Here is a 7,385-nt window from a genome sequence, read left to right as displayed (position 1 = left end):
AATAGCATGGAGGACATAGGAGAAGTAAGGGAAAAATGAAAGGGGAGGAATTGGAGGGAGAGATGAACCATGAGAGACTATGGACTCTGAGAAACAAACTGAGAGTTTTAGAGGGTAGGGGGGTGGGGGGATACGTTAGCCCAGTGATGGGTACTAAGGAGGGCACGTACTGCATGGAGCACTGGGTGTTATATGAAAACAATGAATGGTGGATCACTACATCAAAAACTAATGATGTATTTTATGGTGACTAACATAACATAATAAAATAAAATTTAAAAAAATGGAGGCTGTATTATGTCAAATGTTTTTGCTTGCATCTATTGAGAAGGTCAAATGGTTCTTATACTTTCGTTTAATGTTGTGTATTACGTTGATGGATTTGTGACTATTAAACCACCCTTGCAGCCTAGGAATAAATCCAACTTGATTGTGGTGAATACTTATTTAAATGTACTCTTGAATTTGAATTGCTAGTGTTTTATTGAGAATTTTTGCATCCATGTTCATTAGGGATATTGGTCTGTAGTTCTCCTTTTTAGTGGGGCCTTTGTCTGGTTTTGGGATCAAGGTAATGCTGGCATGATAGAATGAGTTTGGACGTTTTCCTTCCATTTCTATTTTTTGGAAGAGTTTCAGAATAGGTATTAATTCTTCTTTAAATATCTGGTAGAATTTCCCTGGGAAGCCTTCTGGTCCTGGACTTTTCTTTGTTGGGCGATTTTTGATTGCTGACTCAATTTCTTTGCTGATTATGGGTCTGTTCAAATTTTCTATTTCTTCCTGTTTCAGTTCTGGTAGTTTGTAGATTTCTTGGAATCTGTCAATTTCTTCAGATTGCCCAGTTTGTTTGCATATAAGTTTTCATAGTATTCTCTTATAATTGTTTGTATTTCTATGGTGTTGGTTGTGATCTCTCCTCTTTCATTCATAATTTTATCTGGGTTCTTTCTCTCTTCTTTTTGATAAGTCTGGCTAGGGATTTATCACTTTTATTAAGTCTTTCTAAGGACCAGCACTTAGTCTCATTAATCCATTCTACTGTTGTTGTTTTTTTTATCTATATCATTTTTTTCTGCTTTAATCTTTATTATTTCCTTTCCTCTGCTGGCTTTAGGCCTTATTTGCTGTTGCTTTTCTAGCTTCTTTAGGTGTAAGGTTACATTGTATATTTGAGAATTTTCTTGCTTCTTGAGGTAGGTTTGTATTGCAATTTACTTCCCTCTTAGGACTGTCTTTGCTACATTGCAAAGGTTTTGGACTGCCATGTTTTCATTTTCATTTGCTTCCATATATTTTTTAATTTTTTCTTTAATTTCCTGGTTTACTCATTCATTCTTTAGTAGGATGTTCTTTAACCTCCATGTATTTGAGGTCTTGCCAAATTTTTTTTTGGTGGTTGAATTCAAGTTTCATAGTGTTGTGGTCTGAAAATATGTATGGTACGTTCTTGAAGTTTTTGTACTCATTGAGGGCTGATTTGTGATCCAATATGTGATCAATTCTGGACAATGTTCTATATGCACTCAAAAAGAATGTGTATTCCACTGCTTTAAGATGAAAAGTTCTGATTGTATCTGTTATGCCCATTTGGTCCAGTGTGTCACTCAAAACCATTGTTTCCTTGTTGATTTTCTGATTAGATGATCTGTCCGTTGGCGTAAGCGGAGTGTTAAAGTCCCCTACTATTATTGTATCCATGCGTTTATGTGTATTATTAATTGATTTTATATATTTGGGTGCTTCCAAGTTGGGCACATAAACATTTACAATTGTTAGATCTTCTTGATGGATAGATTTCTTAATTATAACATAATGCCTTTCTTCTTCTTTTGTTACAGTCTTTGGTTTAAAATCTGTCTTGGGGCACCTGGATGGCTCAGTCAGTTAAGTGTCTGCCTTTAGCTCAAGTCATGATCCCAGGGTCCTGGGATCGAGCCTCATGTCAGGGATCCTGCTTCTCCCTCTCCCTTTCCCTCTGACTGCCACTCCCCCTGCTTGTGCTCTCTGTCAAATAAATAAATAAAATTTTTTAAAAATAAAATAAAATCTAGTTTGTCTCATATAAGTATGGGTACCCTGGCTTTCTTGTGACATCTATTAGCATGAAAGAAGGTTCTCCATCCCTTCACTTTCAATCTGCAGGTGTCTTTAGGTCTAAAATATATCTCTTGTAGGCAGCATATAGGTGGATCTTGTTCTGTTTTTGTTTTTTTGTTTTTTTCTTTTAATCCATTCTGACATTGTATGTCTTCTGATTGGAGCATTTAGTCCATTTACAGTCAGAGTGATTATTGAAAGATATCAATTTATTGCCATTGTGTTAATGTAGAGCTGGTGCTTCTGGTGATGTTCTTTGGTCCTTTTTAGTCTTTGTTGATTTTGGTCTTTTTTTTTGTCCACTCAGTGTCCCCCTTAAAATTTCTTGCAGGGCTGATTTAGTGGTCCCAAACTTCTTTAGTTTTCGTCTGGGAAACTCTTTATCTCTCCTTCTATTCTGAATGACAGCCTTGCTGGATAAAGAATTCTTGGCTGCACATTTTTCCCATTTAGCACATTGAATATTTCCTTCCACTCCTTTCTGACCTGCCAGGTTTTGGTGGACAGATCTGCTGCAAAACAGATCTGTCTTCCCTTGTAGGTTAAACACATTTTTTCCCTTGTTGCTTTCAGGATTCTTTCCTTGTCTGCGTATTTTGTGAATTTGACTATGATATGCCTTGGCAATGGTCAGCTTTTGTTGAATTTAATGGGAGTTCTTTGTGCTTCTTAGATTTTGATGTCTGTGTCCTTCCCCAGGTAGGGAAGTTTTCAGTTATAATTGCTCAAAAAAACCTCCTGCCCCCTTTTCTTTCTCTTCATCTTCTGGACCCCTATGATACGAATGTTATGTTTTAAGGAGTCCTTTAGTTCCTTAAGGCTATTTTCATAGTCCATTACTTTTCTTTCCCTCTCTTTTTCAGCTTCATTATTTTCCATAATTTTATCTTCTATATCACTGATTTGCTCTTCTGCTTTGTTTATCCTCGTTTTTATGGCCTCCTTTTGGGTTTGTATTTTTAATTTTGGCTTGACTAAATTTTAGCTCTTTTATATCTGCAGTAAGGGATTCTCTAGTGTCTTCTATTTTTTTTTTTAAAGCCCAGCTAGTATCCTTATAATCGTTTTAAATTCTAGTTCAGACATCTTACTTATATCTGTATTGATTAAATCCCTGGCCATGATTTGTACTTCTTGTTCTTTCTTTTGGGGTGAATTTCTCTGTCACGTCATTTTCCAAAAAGAAAAGGAAAAAAAAAAAAAAGACATACAATTGATTAACAAACACTTGGGTAATAGTTCAAACTCTTAAAAATCAGTAGGGTGCTTTTTTGCTTATTAACATCCATATACAATAAAAAGTTATCAAGGGCATTAAAATAAAAAAAAAGAAACCTAGATCCTGGGTTTTGGTCTGCTTGTTAAAAAATCTACATCCAAAGATAAAATAAGATAAAATAAAATAAAATTATATATAAAGGTAAAAATTAAAAATAATCATAAATAAAGTGGAATTTAAAAATAAGAAAAGTAATGAAAAAAATAAAAAATAAAGAATAAAAAGAAAGAGGTAGCTAGATCCTATTTCCCCCAGAGCTGAAGCTTTGCACACCCTATGAACAGTAGACTTGGTGTGAACAGGTTGTTTGTGCTGGTCTTCTGGGGGAGGGGCCTGTCTGGCTGATTCTCAGGTGGACTTGTCCTATTGGAGATATGCCTTCAGGGTGCAGGTGGGTGGGGCTTGGTGTATGCGGCTCCAGCCTCTACTCCACACTGATGGGCTGGGTGAATATGGTGGTGCCCTGCTCTCTAGCCCTGGAGCTGAAAGTTTTGCCCCCCACTCTTCAGTGAGTCCTCACAGAATAGCAATCAATCACCCCTCTTGTGACCCTGGATTCCATCAGAACCCTGCATTCACCTTGCTTGTGTCCAAGGTTTTGTTTTGTTTTTATCTCAGGTGCATGACTGAGTTTCAAAACTCCAAATTTTAGGGACTCCCATGGTGCGGACCCATGCTGTTCTTCTGGGGAATGGTCCTACCATGCTTTTGCCCCTTGCTGGCCTATCCGAAGAAAGCAGTCACATGACCGTGCAGCAGTTTGCTATTTATGGCAAAACAGAGCAGAAAGCCAGCACCAAGACTCACTGTTCTCAGCTGGTATTCTATTCTTCATAACAGTGCAGCATGTTGGTGCCCCCCATTCTTCTTATGACCCAGGGGATCCTCAGACCATGCCGTCACTCATGGTATTCCACCCTGCTTTGCACCTTTAAGCCAGGCATGTCCTGCATGGTAGTGGACTTCTAAAAGTTCAGATTTTATCCTCTGCTTCTTATAATACTTTGTGGTGGTTTCTGTAAACAGGGCTCCCTCCCTGACACCATTCCCACAGCTATCTCCCCCAAGTCAACTCTCCACACCTCCTACTTTACAAAAGGTGGTCACGTTTTTACTTATAAACTAGCAGTTTTTGTTCTCTCAGACCTCTGATTGATTTCTCGGGTGTTCAGAATGATTCGATAATGATCTAGCTGTGTTTGATGGGCAAGACAAGCTTAGGGTCCTCCTACTTCTCTGCCGTATTAACTCTTACCTCTGAAGTGCTATTGCTTTCATGTTAGGTAAGATTTCATTGAGCTACAAGAAATGTCATGGATATGTGTTTATTTATCACAATACTATATCAGGTCATCAATTTCTATTCTGGCAAGTCAACAATACTCTTTACATCTTTTTGCTCTACCATCTTTAACCTGTAGGCCTTTATCATCACAGTTGTCACCTCATGTAATTTTCAATGCTGTTCTTTGATTTTTGATATAGTATCATATTGTTTACAAGCCATGATTTAATTTTTTAGCCAGTTCCAGATTTTATTCAATGCAGTATTTATAGAATGTTTAAGTTCTTTATAGGGCTATATCTTTTATTACTCTATTTCATATCACTTTTGCTTGTGTTTTATTTTTGCTTTTGAATAATATGAAATAAGAAAAATAAAGCCTTAATAAAGTCTTGCATAATACTGAATGCAAAACTACATATAGAATGTTATCTTAATAATGTAAAATATTTTTTATATATCCCAAAAAACATGTGCAGAGTAAAAAACAAAAAAGGCAGATGTATGCCAAAACCTTAATGATATCTGACTTTGTGTAATTCTCTCAGAATGTTTGGCATGTAGTAATGACATGTTTGTGGGCTTTATCATTGTTATTCTATATATTTTTATCTTCTCTATAAATGTTTTACTTTTATGATAAGTGGAAAATATAATGAAATAATAACATAAAATCATGGAAACAAACTAACAGTTCATAAAACCAACTGTATAACTATATTCTATGCATCATCATTAATGTCTATTAAAGAGAAAAGGAATAAAGTTGAACTCATTTTCTGAGCCACAGATATCTATTATATTAAATAAATTCAATTCTACTCATATTTTTCTGAGCTTAAATAAGATATTGGTATATTAAAGATTATAAACATGAGCTTCCATCATATTCATTCCAGTAAACTTTCCTATTTCATACTGATACACTTTCATGCTGGATGTGAAACTGCTTAATTTCCATACCTGCCTATTACCTCCATCTCAACACCTGGACTCCAGTTATGCTAAAGATGCTTTTAGAACTATCAATCTGTGATTTGAAAGGTGTGATGCATAAGACAGAGTCCATGAAGACACACATGCTTTGATTTAAGTATATACTCTTTCACTAAACTCTTTTACTCACTTTAACTTTGAACTTGTTTCTTTACTTTTCCAAGCCTCATTTTTCTTATCTGAAAACTTCAGCTAATAATTCTCATTACAGGGTTGATGTGTCCTATATATAGTAGTTCTCAATAATCATTATTGTTATTATTCTCACTTAAACTTTAAGGAAAAGAATATATGATCCCCCAAATATTTGCTTTTATTCAAGTATATTTAACATACAGTGCTATATTAGTTTCAGGTGTACAAAAATAATGATTCAACAAGTCTATACATTTTTCAGTGATCCTACAAATACTGATATTTGACAGGAAAGGGTTTCAATACTTACAATCAAGGTTGGTGATGTTTGAAAATTTGAGAATTCATTAAAATTAAACTTTTGTACATATGGCATAGCCAAAGCCATAAACAAATCCAGTCTCTACTTTTTACCTCATGGTTCTATTACTTAGCTGATATACTAAATTGGCTATTAAACATATCTACTGACAAGGACACCTTCCCTGGGGAGAGAGTAAGAGATAAGTAAAAGATCTGCAATTGTTTTCACCAGCACCTTTCCCAATTGCTGAGAAAAGGGAGAAAGGGAATTCATTCATTCACCTACTTATTTATTCAGCAAATGTGTACATGGATGACCTGCATTTGTGAGATTCTCAGCAAGACAAGCACCAGGAACACTCCGAGACTGTTACTGCAATGAATGTATGGACAAACATAAGTTCCCTCACGCAATTTTTTTTTAATTCTGTGTGTGCAACATGGTGCCTAGAACATAACAGATGCCCAGTAAATGTTGTTACAATAAGTTGAATTGAAACTTAAGGGATGATATGGGGTGTTCCACATGGAGTATGATTGACATTTTAGGCAAGGGTAATAGCACAGAGGTAGAGATTTGGAGTCTGAGAGGACGTGTATACAGTTCAATGTGGCTGAGCTGGGAGTAGGAGTAGGGAGAGAGATGAAACATGGATGTAAATTCCAGTTGGTAACTGCTGGTATTTGGGGATTGAAGGAAAAAGACCTGGAATTATTCCCAGGTTTCTTCTAGGTCAGTGTTGGTGCAAATAATGAGCAATTTCTTCCCTCAAACCAATCCCTCTTGAGTGTCCAGCAATTTGCAATGTTCTCTCTGTACCTCCTTATCTCTTCTCCTCCAATAACCCTCATTCCAAACTAGAATTGTAGCAGCCGTAGCAATGGCTACATTATTGTCACCTACTCTGGGCCAGGTACTTTATTTATTTAAATCAGAAATAGTTACTGAGTTACTTACTATATTTTAAGCATTGGGCAAGACACTGGGCTTAAAATAGTGAACTCACAGTTGAGTAATGAAGGAAGAGCATTAAATGTTCAGTTACAAGTAAGAGGGAATAGGACCTCTTATTGATTCGTGTGCTTTTCCAGCATGAACCAGAAGAATATAACCTAGTTTAGTATGGTCAGGGAAAACATCCCAGGGAAAATAAGCAGTCTATAAGATGAGAACTGTAGGGTGACTAGGAATTACTTGATGAAGAATAGAAGGAAATTATTCAGGCAAATGAAAAAGCATGTTTGTGGTCCTGGAAGCCAAAGAGAAGAGAGATTTTCAGAACTTTT

The sequence above is a fragment of the Leptonychotes weddellii genome, chromosome X, assembly GCF_054177405.1.
Source record: "Leptonychotes weddellii isolate Sample4059 chromosome X, ASM5417740v2, whole genome shotgun sequence".
NCBI classification, from domain to species: domain Eukaryota; kingdom Metazoa; phylum Chordata; class Mammalia; order Carnivora; family Phocidae; genus Leptonychotes; species Leptonychotes weddellii.
Note: the sequence above shows the minus strand (reverse complement) of the source record.